Source organism: Neodiprion lecontei, chromosome 4 (genome assembly GCF_021901455.1).
Source record: "Neodiprion lecontei isolate iyNeoLeco1 chromosome 4, iyNeoLeco1.1, whole genome shotgun sequence".
Classification (NCBI taxonomy): Eukaryota; Metazoa; Arthropoda; class Insecta; order Hymenoptera; family Diprionidae; genus Neodiprion; species Neodiprion lecontei.
Genome location: NC_060263.1, coordinates 7,076,224 through 7,093,879, shown reverse-complemented (window position 1 = coordinate 7,093,879; position 17,656 = coordinate 7,076,224). Strand labels below are relative to the sequence as shown.

General features: G+C 38.2%; 1 protein-coding gene across 3 annotated transcripts in view; it reads right to left on the bottom strand.

Annotated features, from left to right (window-relative positions):
• The window catches only part of LOC107223710 (origin recognition complex subunit 2), a 149,510-nt gene that overhangs the window by 45,211 nt on the left and 86,643 nt on the right, over nt 1-17,656 (bottom strand). For 2 of the 3 annotated variants that reach the window (XM_046738734.1, XM_046738733.1), the window contains exon 11: nt 3,988-4,044. The gene's annotated coding sequence lies outside the window, so the exon portion shown is untranslated. Of the gene's footprint in view, nt 1-3,983; nt 4,045-17,656 lie in introns of those variants that run through there. The other variant, XM_046738732.1, reaches the window with a different exon arrangement.

Sequence of the window (17,656 nt, the reverse complement as noted above, 5' to 3'; positions counted from 1 at the left end):
TAATACGCGAAAAGTGATGCCAAAAACTGACAACGTTCTCGTAGAAAAGCCTCGAGAAGCTCGACGAACAGTTTCGTTTCGCAAACGCGAATTTCATTGCGATAATCCGGAGCGTTCGGTCACTTGGGACAACGAATTTAAATCCAAGGACAGGGGAGCTGAAAATTGCACGCTTATCGGTTGGCGTCTAGAGAGACGGGACTGACTTCGTCGACTAGCTTGGCTTAAGCAAAATGAATTGGGTTACGGAAATAACTTACACGTTGCCTGTGCGAGTCTAAAAAATGTAATATCAAATTCGTATAGACTGTAACGACTCGTCACTCACTCTCTGTTGCTTTAAAATTTACAAAAAAAAATAAAAAATAATGTGTTTTAAACTCGAAAAGTGTTGGTCAAAACAAAACCACTGTAAAACAATGCTTTAAAAAGTGTCATTGAAGTTGATTTAGTTACATCTAACCGAAAAACTTATAAATTCAACGATACTGAAGTTTAACTAAAAACGCCTCATTACTTATCTACAATATCGAATCAATCACATTTTCACACCATTTTGTATTATTTTTATGTTTGAATAACTTGTCACATTCGTTTTTTTTTTTTTTTTGTTTTTTCTTTGTGTTTTTTTTTTTGACAACAGTAAAATAATGATAACTCTCTTTGACATTGTTAACGAATCAGGACGTTTAAATTCGAAATTCAGTATTCAACATTTTTTCTTTTCGGATCACAGTATTATTTTTTAATAAAATTTACGTTAAATAGATCGAGCTGCATTATCTTTGAACCTTTGTATTACATCACTAATTTTCTTCGAACTTATCTTTTAACCCAACAGCAGTTAAAACAGGATGTTTGTATGACCTGATTGACACTTGCCGCGATAGGAAATAATTGACGAATTAACTACAGAGGAAAATCCCCAGAATGAAAGAATTCCTTTCAGTCAGAGACGATCAAGCTTCCTTTCCTTGAGACCATTTCCTGAAATTCAAAATCAACTCTGTGTGTCCGCTTGAAAATTTCCTCCGAATTTTCCTCCGATGTTTCATTATCTATCTGATTGTGTTTCGGTTTTACCAAATTCGACGTTTTCGTTTCACGTCGAGACCTACGTGTTTTACTCCAGGAAAAGCAGAACAAGATTACCATGACCGACGTTGAGGAGAATTGATGGAAACTATTGATTCTTCAGCCTGATCCAATGATCCGTGGTTATTGATGAGCTGCGTCGTTTCATTAGCGGTGTAATTCGCTACTTTTTTTTATCCCCTCCGATCTTCAGATCTGCCTTGATTAATTACGCTATACACGCGCTCAACTTAGTAGAATGTAAGATATTTACACAAGAGAGAATGCTAATAATTCTAACGCGTGTAATCATCCACTATGTTGCAGAAAATTCAATTCAATACAATTCTGGCGTACAATTTTCGATAAATTGAGAGAATGATTTTAACCATATAGTTAATCTATATTACGGGACTTTTGATACCGAGATTTTATTCTCTTTACTAATATATACGATTCTAAATCATAAGCTTTCAAAGTATTAGCCTGTAAGTCGGATATTTACAATCGCGTAAATAACATTTCAAATCTCGACTCGTATTCAGGTTTGAATATGAAATAAATTTTTTTGAATCATCCTCTGTGCTTTGTTTTCCCGATTCTGCGTACAGTATTTATGATTTTCGTTTTCTACAGGGAAAAATAAAACTCATCTACTGAGCTTTCATTTTCTTCGACATTCGTAACTTCGATTTGACACACAGACCGCTGTATTGATTTTTTTCGGATCAAAAACTTTTCGCTGTACTCCGCCTCGGATTATCGACGAGATTGAAGTTGAACCGAAACGTTTGTATAAAGAAAAATCACTTTTTGTCAGGAAACCGAAAACAAGCGATTTTTCTAGAATTTTTCATGAAGAGACATTTGAATTTATTAATATAAAAATTTATATATATATATTGGGGTAAGATTGAACTTGATTTCTAAAAATAATGATTTTTAAATCTGTTATAGCCGATCTCTGAGAGTACTTGTAAAAAAAAGGCCTCTTGAGGTAAGATATTTTTTGACTGAGTCATTCGAAATGAAAAAAAAAATATTTAGTTAATACAAGGTATTATCTGATCTTTGATCGAAGGAATAAGTAAAATATTAATTTATAACAAAACGGCGGCTTTACAAAAAAAAAAATTTCGCCGCAATTTATTTGTAAAATGGAAAATATTTATCTGTGAGAAAAACCGTTCGATCAAGGACTGAAAAATATATTCATAAAGCTTGTGTGAAAATTTGAGACCGATCGATTCAACCGTTTCCGACAAATCTTGCTTTGCAAATCCGACTTTGAAAACATAGTTTTGAGAAAAACGCGTTTCAAGTTTCAAAAGCACTTTCAAACGCTCCGGGGCGTTTTTGCAAATGCGCGCGTAACTTCGAGACCATTTATCGGATCGAGATGAAATTTTCCGTGTATATTCTTGAATACATAACGTTCCTAACGAGAACGAAATTTAAAAAAAAAAAAAAACTTAGATTTTTGGAAAATCCTGAAAAATTTACCCGTCAAATTGCATCAACTTTAGGAATTTCAACTTGGCGATTATTGTAACTTCGGTTTAACGATTCTCCACATTTCGTCCCCCATGCGGCCGACCTTGAATAACACCGGGTCGATTCAAGACGTACCGACGTATCGGCGACGTCTCTGTTCGTCCTTTCGTCCGAGTAGACTGAAATAACTCGTGGAGGCTGTCGCGATTCGATTTCGTTCGTGAGGCTTTTGCGCGTGTATTTGCACGCTGCTTACCCTTCAGCGATTGATTGGCTCCGATTACTCGCAATTCCCAATCTCTATACCTACGTTACTCTGTATATTCGTCCAAGTGAAAACAACGTCATGCCCTAACGATGCTTAGTGTTTGCACAAACGGTAAAAGAAAAATATTATTAACAACAGTGCTTGCGCAAAAATAAGACGTCAAGATTTTTATATTATAAGATTCAATTTTGCAGACTGAATGTAAATATTGTAAAATATTGTTGAAATGCTGTCTTAAGATGTTCAATATTTTATTTTCAAAATTGTATTCAAGATTCAGATACTGCGGTTGAACTTTTTGAGTCACACGTTATTGTGCTTAGTCGACTTTTGTAACAATATAGTGTTCTGTGAATTTCGCGTTCACTGATTAGAATCCGAAATCGGGTTTAAAAAATTTGAGAAGTCAATAAATTTTGCTAATCTTGTTCCGAGATAACCGTAAATTATTTATTCTTTACTCAAGATCTTCGTTTAAAATATTGTTCGTTTTTTCCACGATAAAAAAAAAAACTTTTTCTTTAAACAAATTAATAAAAACCGAGACTAAAATCGACCTACGGATATTTGCAGCCCCGAAGTATCGTAACGACATGTTTTTGTAAAGGCCAGTAAGTTGGCTCGTGTGAGATTCGAGGTTTCCTGCCATGTGGGAAAATTAATTATACCTGTTGTAAAACGCAATCAAGGATAGTTTCACGCAAATGGAAGTATACCTACGTGATGAACAGCTCTTGGTGGAATTAGACTGCGATATGAGTACACCAACCTTGTATTTTGTAACTCGCATAGCACACTGTACAAAATCGTACGTCTACAGTGAAAAAACGTGTTAGAATATGAAGAAACTGATAAATTGATTGAATATTTCAATTACTCAACAATTAGTATTTAAATCTGCGTCTCTTTAAAGTCGTTCTTTTATTTCGCATCGATGTTTATCGTACATCCTTGAATCAGGAACACCGTACAGGTACACACTAAACTTTCCTATAATTTTCGACTTGTTTCAAACCCATTTTGGAATCGATTAACTTTTATACACACAGAAATAGCGATTAAATAAATAAATAGGTGAATAAAGAATGCAATGAATATAATGTGTATCGTATATTATAAGTGAATGAACAAAATGTATATTACTTACGGAGAGACATATCGCTTTCTATCAGACAACAAGGCCTGAGGACGACTCAAACAAAGCGTATCTGAAATCAAACGTAATAAAGAATAGGTAAAAAATGAACTCAAAATTAAACCACCGAAACACACATGTGGAGGGTTGATCATCGTGTCATTTTATTTTTTTTTTCTTTCTTATGTACCTACATTGTTGCGTGAGAATGAAAAAGCATGGACTAAAAATTATTTATTTACATGTAACAACGCAATAGTCAATTTTACACACTGTATTGATAATTGTTAGTAAATAATATTGAATTCATGTACAGAGAGTTCTTTCTCATCCTTCCATTTCTCACGATGCACTTTTGCCGGAAACGAGAGATAAAGGTATCGTCCGTACATACGGCACTAAACGATCATCGTCATCGTCAAGTTTCGTCGATTAATAGTCAATAACGGGCTGGATAATCGTTCGATTGTAGAAAACTAGAGAATGAAGCGAGTGCGGTATCATTGGGTGCGTGTTTCGAAACCTGAAAGGTCTCGAGAATTTCCCGCGATCCGAATATCGTGCCTGTGGTATCCGCGCCTAGAAGGACATGACTTTCTAGTATCCAGTAACATAACCTATTAAACTAGTTTCATTCGTTCGTCACGGTTTTGTTGAACGAGTTGTTAAAACTTGAGCCGTGATTCGAGAGGAGCGAATTTATGGATTCAATTACTCCGTCTGGTTTCCTTGATTGACCTGCTGCGGTGTTGGGACACACACGTTTCGTGTTTGTGATATCTAGGCGGACTGCCAGTTGGACAGTCGTCTGAGGGACAAAGGGAAGGAAAGGGAAGGCAGGGAAAGGAAAGGAAAGGAAACAAGGGGCTGAACGCCACAAGGAAGGGATAAAGAAGCCGAAGCGAGAGCGACTAGAGAAAGCGTCTTCACACACGCCGGTGTTCCAGACGTGGAAGTACGTTCGATGCAACGCGACTAGAGAGAGAAAGAGAGCGAGAGAGAGAGTGAGAGAAACACTTCGAACAAGCGAAAAGGAAAAAAAAGTCGAGAGAGATAGACGAGAGAGGATGTTGATGGGGGGGGATATCGCTTTTTTCAACGTCTAATTTTCTCCCCAACGGAGAGAAAGAGAGATGGAGAAGGAAAATCGAAAGCCGATCGGAGAGAGAAAGAGGGACCGAAACGCCTAGTGGGGAGAATTTGGGCACCAAAACGGCCCTGAGCCACTTACTGCAGTAGGTCAGCTCTCTTCACACAGCACAGGACAACATTTACGAGACGCGAACCGCAACGGACTCGGCGTTATGTATGCGCCCATATCATGTCGGAGACTCATTGTGCGCCTAGTCTGCATGATGGACACCTTTTACCTCAAAACTGTTACCGTCCGGACAGACCGTGTAGTGGTCGTTTTTCGTGTAATAACAGCTTTGTTTCAACCCATTCTCATTGTCGTGTCCTTCTTCAATCGAATCATGAAAACACCGTCAGTTCTATTTACTGTAGGAAATACGTAGAAAGTCAAGTATCGGGTCACCGAGTCATCAGGGATCCTGACTTCACGGAACAGTTGAATCTTGGAGTGTTCAGATTTTTCGGGATGTCCAACAGCTGAGCAATTCATAAGAATTCTAAGTTTCCCTGACTGAGATCTCAAAGTTTTAGGACCGTTTTCACTCTATCTCTATATCTCTCTCTTTCTCTTTCTCAACGTATATTTGCTCGCTTTCATAACTTCGTTTCAAAACACTCACTTTCACGTAGTTCGAAATAAACACGTATCCGTATAAATTCGATAGGTACCCAGTGTTGTGGTGAGTTCGAAGACGTCCATCCTCTTTAAAGGCCAAGACTGGTTACTTAGCAGATTATGTAAGTCGACTCTATCGATCTCCAGGGGTCCTAGATATCCAAGTTCATTTCGACCATAGCCTATCCATGAACTATCGAAGATTCCGAATGTTGTTACCAAACTGGTTATAAGAATACTTGAAGATCATTGCACAAGAAGTGGTCGGCTCTCGAACCAAGTTCTTTGTTTGTGGTAAGAAAAGTATCCGAATACAGGAGGGATCCATTCCATATATTCAGAGGCAGGAATAATATCATAGATGTGAAAATAAGATGCACATCGCGAATGAGCTTTGCAGGCGTGAGGAATAGCTTCAAGGATGGGCGGATTGGAATAGCCGAATTCCGTAGAGGTAATTAAAGATTGGAATAACGTCGGTAATCGACAATACAATCGGCCGATATAAGACAAACACAAGGATATGGACACGTATGAAATTGCTTTATTTGCGAACGGTTCAATGCCGCTGGTAACGAGACAGATGTATAAAGTCTGTTTGAAATGTCGGAGAGACTACGACTACTATAAACAGTACAGTCTTTCTTTATATAGTTCTCCTTAGATCTCTTCTACAAAAAATTCTGAGTTGTCAATCAACGATACCCAATACTTGTGCTCTTTGTTGTGAACTAACAATTAGATTGAAAGAATCGATTGTCAAACGTTTATAGAGAACCTTCGGTAAGTGGGCAATAAAACCAGAGGAGTCCAGGTGATCAGGGCTGTATCGAGAAACAAAGATAACAAATTGAATCTCGCAAGGTACCCCTGGTGCAATTGATAAGAATCATCAAAGGTGAAGGAGAAGTAGTAGAAGAAGCCGAGGCGAAAAGCAAGATAAGTCTACTGAAATAGAACATCCATAACCAACCACAGAGAACGGGCCGTGCGAGCTCAATCTCTCGACTACTATAGGAAAATTGACTTCAAAGCGACCATCGTCTGGAGGTTCTCCTCAGCACGGCCCTGTCCTGAATAGACGCAGAACGTACCACGCTTATCCATATCTAGGCTCGCGTCACTAACACGCCTGTGCAAACACAGAGTCAAGTATCGTCTCGGTGTGCGAGTTGAGCTGCATTTATGTGACCCAATGTTATTGACGAAGCCGACAATGAGATCGAGCCCATATTCTCGTTCACGTATAACAAACGCTGCTGCCTAGACCTGGTCATTGTCAGTCAGCGAAGTGAAATCTACAACACGCAAGTGTAAGAACGGTACCGGAAGCTTGTGACCCTGATCTATTGTGTTCCGATTTTTTTAGTCATTCAAGTACACGTGTATACTACACTGTAGGTATACCACATTTACGAAGGTGGTAAGTACGGACCTGGGCATCGAACGGTTCACGAATCACCGCCGATCGGTTATACTTTCCTTTATTACACCCAGACTTATGTGGAGCAAGTCGAGCCTTCAATGGATACACAGAAATTATTGTTTCTTCGTAACTGAGTAACACCAAGTTCCTTGGACAGGGTGGTGCTCGTTCGGAGGACAGTGCACGTTGATTGTGATGTGCAACGGTCCAGCTTTCGACGTTGTTGTAGCAGTGATTCTTGACCATTAATCATGGGATTCGCATCGGAGTTTCCAATCAGGCTGACCGAATGAGGTAAGGAGGATTCCAGCGTGGGCCAGGAAACGGTTCTGGATCAAAGATCGGCCGGTCGCGTCATTAGTCAAATCACCTACGACCGGCCGCGACCTGTGATGACCCACAGAGTTATACCCCGTTCTTAATTCTCCTCTAATTGCATCCGTTTCACGAATATCACGCGGGCAGTTGGGTGTAGCGCCAAGGTGCACGCTTTGCGTGTGGGCGACCGAGTTTCAAAGTGGAATTTCGTTTCTGCCGGTGCAGTTACGAAATTCTGCTGATTTAAGCGGTTCCAAACCGTCTCCAATTCCTTGCGAAACTTCAGCCGCGACTGCAGGGAAATCCTCGCTCCATTCGGACTATGGTTTCGTGTATATATATATATACATTTTACAACCTTGCAATATTTGGTCAACCTACTTCTCCTTCTTTTTATTATTCGACATTACGAGAAGGAGGAAGAGCCGAGCGAGGATTTTGGAATTTAAAATCGAGACGCGCGTCTCTGTTCCAACTTTGAAATAGTTGGACAAAAACTACGAATTACGACGATTTTATACAGTGAGAATCGCTGTAATTACTATTTAAGTTTTATTACAGGTTTCGATCCAGCATTTCGCATCTTATACGCATCTAGACTCACGGTGATCTGGTGACGATTTACGTCAATTATCCATCCTGTCTGCCTTGGCCTTTAACACGTCGATAATACGGTTACCTGTTATCTCACACCTCGATCACTTCCGGCCACTTCTACACACGCTTTGCGTCAGCTTGTGTTTAGAAATTACGAGAAATGAACTATAATAAAGATTGGCACCTTTGTCTTTTGGTTAATCAATATCGAGTGTTTTCTTTCCATTTCCACGAGTGCGCAAGATCGTGGTCACAGAATTAAAGTGCCAAGGATGAGTCACTTTAGAACACTTGAGGCATTAAGGTATCGGAAAAAAGCAGTTCCTGAATATATTTACGATTACGTAATGCTCGTTGACATTCACAGACGCGCGTAAATTTCGTTTTAAAAAGTTAAATACCTATGAGAGTAAAAATCAAACCTCATATTCGCCACTTTGCATCTAGGCAGAAGAACGATAGGCTTTAAATAGTTTCGATTCTCACACGCACAGCGTTTTGCGACAAGAAGAAATTCTTTTTCTTCTACCGATAAGGAATTCAACTTAACATCAGCATGACGTAACCTCGAAGCAAGTTAGAATCCAGTTCCAAATATTTATACTGTTTCTATCAATTTTCGAAACTTCTTCTTTACAGCGGTCGTAAAGATACAATTGCAAACTCTATAATTTCCCAATGTCTGAAACGACTTCATTGAACATAAGAAGAAGAAAGTATAGAATCCCATTTGCTTACTCCAACGTGTCTTCAACTTTTTGAACAAAATTAATCAAGGTTGTAGATAATGTGACAGATTTGCATCGAGGTCATACTTCCAACTTCAGGAATAGGTTCAGCCATATTGACCGCAAATGATGCACCTTTCAGCCTGTATTCCAGATTTTTTTACCGCCCCCATACCGTGTCCAACAGAACCTGAAATGACGAGATCAAAATCGACGCGGTGAAACTGGACAATCAAAAAAGACCCTAAACAAAGTCTAACAGTCCCTTCGAATACACCCTCTTCGAAGGTTCGTCCGTCAGTCGAGAAGCAAAGCTCTCAAGGTAAAAGGAGAGCCCTGTAATATTCGAATGAAAAGCTAACGAAACCACGCGCAGGTGGCAAACTGCGCAACGGACAGATGGACGTCGGCAGGGGTTCGCCCACGTTTCGTTATTCTATACCGAACCGGATTTGGTGGTTCGAAGCCATGGAAGCGAAGGAGCGGAGAAGCTCGGCCTGCAGAATGGCCGCAGATGCCGGGGTGCGGAAGGGAGACGATGAAGAGACGATGGTGCTGGGCTTCGGGGTTCGGACCCGGGAGAAACTGGATGAATAACCTGTGCAGCCCTCGGTCCTAGAAATTCGGGGTTTGTGCTGCACCGCAGGAGGGTTCGTCGGCCTTCCGGAGGGGAAGAGAATTCAGCCCTTCGTCGGAGGGCGATAGGGGATTCGTTTCGATTCTTGGAGGGTCCCTTCGCTCACGGATGATGGGAACGTACCTCCTCTTCTCTTATTTCCTCCCCCGATTATTATTCCTACCTTATACCTGGACACGTATTTGGTCTGAAAGTTAGAAGGGGAAGGGAAACAGGTTTTGGAACGGTAACTCAACATTACGATATCGCGTGTACGATGTGCAATGTGTTAAAAAAGTAGCCGGAATTTTGTAATTTTGTATATATTTTTCGCATTTTTTCATCAATTTCCCGAACTTTTCTTAATAACCACGTAATCACACTGACAAGCCCTGTCGTTTTCCAAAGTTTAAATAAAACGATTTGGTAGCTCGGAACAAGGAAGACGTGTACGACTTGCCGAATTCGGCAATACAACTTAAAAAGACTTGACAGTTAAACTACAACTTGACAGTTTCTTCAACGATACCTGTTTTACTGAATTTTTCTAGTTACTGTAACAAATGAAATATTTCTCAGTGTATGTCGTTCCTCTATTATAGTTACAGAATTTTCTGAGCTGAGAGCAAAAAAATTCTGTGCACCAAGAGTATAATAAATTGTCTTTTCCGCGGCAGGTTTAACATCAGTGACACCTCGGGACTGGGAACAATCAATAAACTTTAGCGTTAGACCTACAACGTCGTGAATCAAATTTTGCACGGGTAATTCCGCGAAGTACTTAATGAAAAGCAAGCAAGCCGCACACGCGGTTCAATTACGTACACGACGTACAAGTACCGTATAATAAATTGTTCCCAAGTCGAAGTTCATGATAGTAAAAGTCATTTTAATCGCCCCATAAATTGGAACTGTTGAAAAAAAGAACGAGACAAATATAAGCAAGTCTCGAAACCCAAACGATCAGGCCTCCTTAACGTAGCTCTGTTTTCACCATACATATTATTCAGAGTTTAATTCGTTCGTCGAACATTTAATGCAAGATACCGAATGCCATTTAAATAAAGAACGTAAATAACGGAACAGTTTGTTTAAGGATGAAAGGACGGGTTTAACAGCAACAAGAATCTGTCTTCGAGATGTTTCTCCATAGATTCGCAGCTCAATCCCTTGCACAAGTCTATTGAATAGTTTGAGGCTGTCATTACTGCGTGTAATTGAAAGAAGAATCGAAAGTCGTCCTCGAATATTCAAACTGCTGTTGCTTTTGCTGATGATGCCGGTGCTACTAGTGTTCCTGCAGTGTCGTTTCACATACGAATGAATGAATGAATGAGTGAATGAATGAATGGATGGATGGATGGATGGATGGATGGATGGATGGATCTTCTGTTTTTCTCAAGCAGCGCGAAACGAGAGAGTGACTGACTCGAATTTTACGAGTTACTCAACACTTCATTGCTGTAATAACGTGACTGCTCCAAGCTGGTCTCCATACACGTGAATACGCACAAATATTCGTGTTGTACCCGGCATTAACCAAACACTCATGTAGGCGTTTGTAGATAATGCGAATTACACACTTTTCATTTATCTCGTCTTTCTCTCTTCCTCTAATCTTCACCTCGTTATCATCATCGTCGTCATCGTTTCATTATCAAACTCTACGTTCATTTGTTCCTTCTCGTTTTCTTCTTAAAACTTATTGAGGAAGGTCGTTTTTTTCGCTACCGCGAGGCGCGATTAATCAAAATAAAAATTGTAAAAACATATACGCGCAACCAGAAAAAGACTCGTGTAACTGAATTTGAATCGCGGTCAATGAAATAAATTTGAATAGTATAATAAACGATCGTCTCTATTTTCTACTATTATCATGATCAAATTTATCGCTGTTGCTGTTTGACTTTGCATTAATTTTGCTAATTTTTTTTTTTTTTTTCTTTTCTTACTTTAAACTACGTTCTACGTAAAAAAAAATATCTATTTACAACCCGCGGAGGGCAAAATTAAGAGAAAATCGATGCATTTTTTTTTTTTTTTTTTACTTCTTTCCTTCCCTCTTTCTCCGCAGATATTACGTTTTATGCGCAACATGTGTGAAAATCGAGTTACTTCACTCATTCGATTGATAAAAAGTGAGGTCAGAACGCAAACAAGTTGGCTCGATTCTGTGATATCGAGTCACACGAATGTGTTACGGTATATGAAAATGAAGTGCGTGTTACATGTATTCTAGAAATTGAATCGTAGTCGTTTCTTTTTTTTTTTTTTGTTTGTTTCGATGTTTATAGTTGAATTATAACTGATTTATGAATCGTTGGTGGTCGTTTTTTTTTTCGTTGTTGCCGATGTCGTTACATCCGACTGTTTCATTTTTCCTCAGAATCGATCGTTCAATTAAATTTATCATAAATGACACTGTTTCATTCATTGAATTCTTAAATAATCGTCAAACAGACCCGAATAGTTACTAGGTCAATCAACGGTTCGGAGAGGATTGAATCACGCGAGATGAAACAGTGTTCGAAATTTGCTGGAAGCATATTCGACACTAATGATTTCAGGATAGCCCGATCGATGATCAGGGACACTGCGACGTAAAAGAATTTGCGTTGCATACTTTGCGCGCATATATCGATAAAAAATCAAAAAGTGTAAAAAAAAAAGTAAATAAATGAATAAAGAAACCACTCGCGAGATGTCAAGGCGCGTCGGTTGTCACGATTTCGCAGCAAACTCGATGGCACAACACCTAATAATTTCTCGACGCCGTTAACCGCGTTTCTTTTCAACTTTCGTACCTTGATCGCTCGGCAAAACCACGTCGCGTAAAAAGTCGTCGGATAAACGACATATATTCAAATAAATTTTTAATTTTGGCATTTTTCTAATCTTCCCGATGTGTTTATGACAAATTATTGATTTACCACCGAATTACCGTTCAACGATATCATTTTCATACCTCGAAATTTCCTAAACGACTAAAACTCGAGGAATGAAAAATGGTACGCCTGAAAGAAGAAAAGCTTTCCATTTGCGAGTCGGTTATTTTAGCTACATACGAAACAAATGACTTTATACTGGCTTTGAGCCAGCCTTCGGACTTCCCGTTTTCACACTGCCGGTACAAAGTTCGTAGAGAGAAAAAGAGCATAATATACAATTCGAATTTCGAACTACAAATTCAGATTCATGATTAACGATTTCAAGGCCCTCGGATACCATATTACGTGAAAATACGACGATTTTTTTTTTTTTTGTGTATTTTGAACCACCATGACGGATCCACCATTACAAATTTTGGAAGTCTGACCTTGGATTCATTATCGGTGACCCCAAAAAACCTCCACCTACCAATTTCTACCAAAACCCGTATGTTTCAAAATTTTTTTTAGCAATATTGGATCGCCATTTAAGATTTCGCAATCCGACTTCTAATACGTGATCAGCCACCCAACAAACCGACGATTATCAATATTCGTCAAAATCAAAATATTTATAGTATTTTTTTTTTGTCCACTTATTGAATACGCCAAATTTAAATTTTGCAAATCTGACCTTGGATTCTTGATAAGCGATGAAAAAAACGATACGGTAGCAATTTTTCATCAAATCCATTTATCCATTCTCAAAATATCATCACTTTCACTGGATTTTTTCGAATTTTGTTTTTTAAATAATTGAAAAATTACCGAAACGATCAAAACGAAAATCTAATCAGTTTTTAGTTTGAAAAAACCGCATTGATACAGACCAAAATCATTGAAATTCTGTAACTCGTTCTCAAGATGTCGTCGAACAAAAAAATTGCTCACATACGTACGTCCATCCGAAAATGATTAGAAATGATTTTCCAAACTACAAAACGTAGAGATTTAGCGAGAGCTCAATTTTTCATTTTCGGGGCGATTAAAATAACTCACATTTTTCTGTGGGAACAGCAAGACGGAAAGTTAAAAAAGGCGAGTTTATCGGTGAATCGAGTTGTTCCCGCTTATTGACCGTTGTTTTAGTACCCCGATATATTTTACCCACTATCGGTTGGCGCGCACACTGTCGATATGCCTGGGATTCGGACAAACAGGGTTGAAAGCACGCGAAAGCTACAGTCGGGTGGCTTTGACTCGGTTTTCTCTGTGAAAGCACTGCACAGAGAGAGAGAGAGAGAGAGAGAGAGAGAGAGAGCGCACACGGAGTATAAACAAGTAAAATTGGCTTTGCTCGCCGAGCTGCTGCAGGTTTCAAAGAGTAAAAGTATATCACATATACGCCGCTCGGATTTTCAGTAACGGTTCGCTTTCACTTCCTGTACCAGACAATTATGTAAACCGTAAGCCGTAAACCGAGTAGCGGGGTGTTCGGATTTAATAACGCACGAGTAGAACAGCGGCGATTACTAATCGTGAGACGGTCGAACGGTCGAAACCGTAACAGGAACGGAAACAATGAAGACGGGTTTCAAATTGCCTCGAGATCCCGAGAGTCGTTTTTATATTCAATGAGATGATCGGTTGCGAAATGTTTGGTCGATTTCATTTTTCGTTGAAAAAATCGACGGAAATATAAAGAAAAAAAGAAATGAAACGAGCAGAAAACATCGTCAACTGACCTATAAGACGTAGAACGATGAGAATAAGAATGTTTGACAGATTTTTACTTTTATTTATTACCCTGTCGAAAGTAGTTTCTTTATTGGATATAAAATCTTTGAATTTTGAGTAGAATTTTTTAATTTTTTTGGATCTTTCAGGGTAGTAAATAATTCATAACTTTGATTCGACAATGCCTGCACGGAGAGACAAAAGTCGTTAAATCAACCGACTCGATTTAATTGGATGAATTGATTGTGGCTTTAATCGATAGTTTGTGAAAATAAATACACCGTAGTTAGCATGACAAATTCTATCGGGTCAAATAAACCAAACGAGTTACCTGCATTTAAATGCGAGCAATCGCTTCGACAAGTAATTTTTTATCGTCAAATAATTCAGTATTACGCGGAGTCAAATTTGATCCTTTTGAATCAACCCCTGCATGTGATTTGGTGAACAAATTGATTTCGTCAGACTAGGTGATTTTTATTCTCTCCGTTCAAAGTTGTATTTACATTGTTTAACACGTATGGTTGAATGAACTAAATGTGCCTTTTGTCGGGAACTTTTGACGGTTGAAAGAAACAAATTAAGTTTCTTACTTGTTTCGCTTACGCATCCAAGTCAGCGAATATTAATCGACTAACTGCAAATACTTTTGTTGATTCAAATGCATGTATCAGTCTAAACTGCAACAAAATTCTTTTCATACAAATAGTTTAACGAATCTATCTACAATCACGAATAGGCTAACGAGTTCAGCTACTTTTGAATATTTTGTTCGTTGAAAGAAAAAACCACTAAAGTCGATCGTGTGAAGCAGCTGGGAAAACACGAAGGTAATAAAATCCAAGTTTTTAGCTTGTTGGATATGAGCGAAATATTTACGTCGAATAAATAATTTGGCGATTGGGAGAATTTCACTGGTCAACTGAACTATTTCATCGGCTTTTTCACTACTTCCAAATTATTGAAATACTGATGAAATCTTCATGTCCATGCTTCGGATCCCGAAGAGAATCACGCGGCGTTTAATCGGTAACTAAAAATGCGTTTCTGAAAAATCTATCGACTGTCGTAATTAGGTTGAAAATTTCAACATTATTCTCGATCGGCATCATTCCAAATAATTGCAGGACTTCTTTTCATTCCATAATTCGGTCTCGTCGATAGAAATTTAGAATAATTATAACGAAACGTTACCTTACTTTATAACCTAAGAATTTGTTTATCCCAACGATATGAGACTAGAGTCAACAAATAATTCGTTTCAATCAATGATTGAAACATTACACAAAACTGAATGTTCAATTTCTTGTACCTAGCTGTAATTTTTTCATCTAAATATTAAATTCCGTTAACTGAGATGTTTTTAAACCAACAGAACAGGATCTTGCATAGATCAAAAGTTTCATTTCTTGGATTAAAAAGTAGGATATTCAGATTAACAAAATGATTGTCATATTCTTTAACTCGATGATTCGTCGACTGTAGATATCCTCGTATTTGTGTTAAACAATTATTCAAGCAACGGAATTACGTTTAATGTAATTCGTGCGACTTTTAAATTTTTGTAACAATCAAATGTTCGTTTCGCCGTTTGTGAAGGCCGCATTTAGTGGATCGAAACAATTTCTTTCTTTCGTTTCGTTTTTTTTTTCCTTTCTCTATTCAACGACTATTCTCTCTCAATGTGCAGCCAATATCCTGTCCAGCCCAGTTTCCTGCCGAGATCGAGGATATATTTAACCGCATAAGGTGCATTCGGTGTATTTGAAGTATCCGATGTGTCAGCCAGTGTAGTTACCCCGATGCAGGGCTGAGCGGACTCGAGCCAGATATTCTATTTATACGAAACCTAAATAACTAAATAACCAACTCAAGTCGTCCGATTATACATCGTCAATCTTCCGCGTTAATATCGAGATGTCGGCGGCAAAATGCGAAGAGAGAGAAAGAGAGAGAGAGGCAGAGAGAGAGAAGAAGAACAAATTTTCACTGAGAGAAATTTTTAGTTTCGGTTACCGCTCAGTCCTTAACTATTTTCATTTTTTTACCGCAATCGAAAAATATTGTTCTAAGTAGAAAATGAAAATTAGTTTTCTAGCTGTTACCGAAAAGTCTAGTATCCGTTACTATTCTTTCTCGTTACGATCACTGTTGCTATATTTTCTTGCAACTGTTGCGAAAATTTAACGCTCGTGCAGCGATAAATTGACGTTAAAGCCTTGTTTAATTAAAAAAGTAGAGTGAACCTCAGAAACTGATTTTGCGTTGCAATAACCAAAGAAGGATCGACGATAGCGCAAAATGGTTAGGCGTACTTCGTTTTTCGTAATGCCAACAATATTCAAGCGGTTTTTTTTTAACGATACCTGTGTTACTGAATTTTTCTAGTTACTGTAACAAATGAAATTTTTCGCAGTGTTGCAAAGTGTTTTCACAGTCTTAACTCGATGCGAATGAATACCTCATTTGGACGATCAATGAATTTCTTGCGTATGGAAATTACAAGCATTGAAAATTACTCCCCTGCCGGCAGGCAAATTGCTGCTCAAAATGACGGTAGACAAAAATAGCGAAAATAGAAAGAAAATTACGGTGATGCGATAAGTTTTAACCGACCGACCGACGAAATCCATTCGCTCGATTCGGTCAATTCCATTTCTTTTTACCTTCATTTTCGTTTTCACAACGAGAATTTATTAACCGTTTATACACGTATAACGTAAGTTATATAGTTATATAATTATGTATAGAGATGATGTACGATCAAGATACAAAATAATACACTCAGGTGCATGCATTTAAGTATATTTTATATACACGATCGGACTTGATTTGAAAAATAAAGAAATGAAAATATTTTCAAATTGCTTCAATTGCGAATAATTTCGTTGTCGTATACGTATACTTCTTATCGCAGTGTCTGCCAGAAATTTGTATGGTAAAATAATGGGGCGCTCGGTTATCGTTTCGATCCGAAAACCCGTGGCGAAACATTCGACGGTGTAAATTTGTATAAACTATGTAAGCGTTATACGCGCATATATATATATATATATGTATATATAACGGCGGTCTGGCTGAAGACAACAACGAAGAGAAGAAGGGACGAAGGGGGAATGCAGTAAACGATATGTAAGCGTGCCATAAGCGAAATCAGTTGCAAATGTCTCTAACGCGAACTTTCTAAATTACGTCAGGAAATCGCATGCAGGAGTACATGCCTATTATCCGTATACATAAATATGTATACGCATACACATACACGTATGTAATACTCTTAAGGTAACCATGGATGAATATATACCATGAATGAAACAGATAATGTATAAAACAGAAATGTAAAGTGAAAATTTCCATAATAGCCTTCTTCAATAGCGTCCGAAGATCCAATAACTCGATCTGAATATCCCAATGCGAATTTGTTTCAGCGAAAGTTCAAAATTCAAGTGAGAAAGAGATCTAGATATACGTTATATGAAATAGAAACAATGAAACGAAAACGTTGACCAAGTTTTCACTTCTTGAAATTTCAATTAGGTAGTCACTTTTCTTTTCCGTTCAGTGTATATGTTAACATAGTAGTGGATTTGTTAGAAGATAAAAAGAATCAGATGTTTGTATGATTAGTTGAAACAGAGTATCGAAC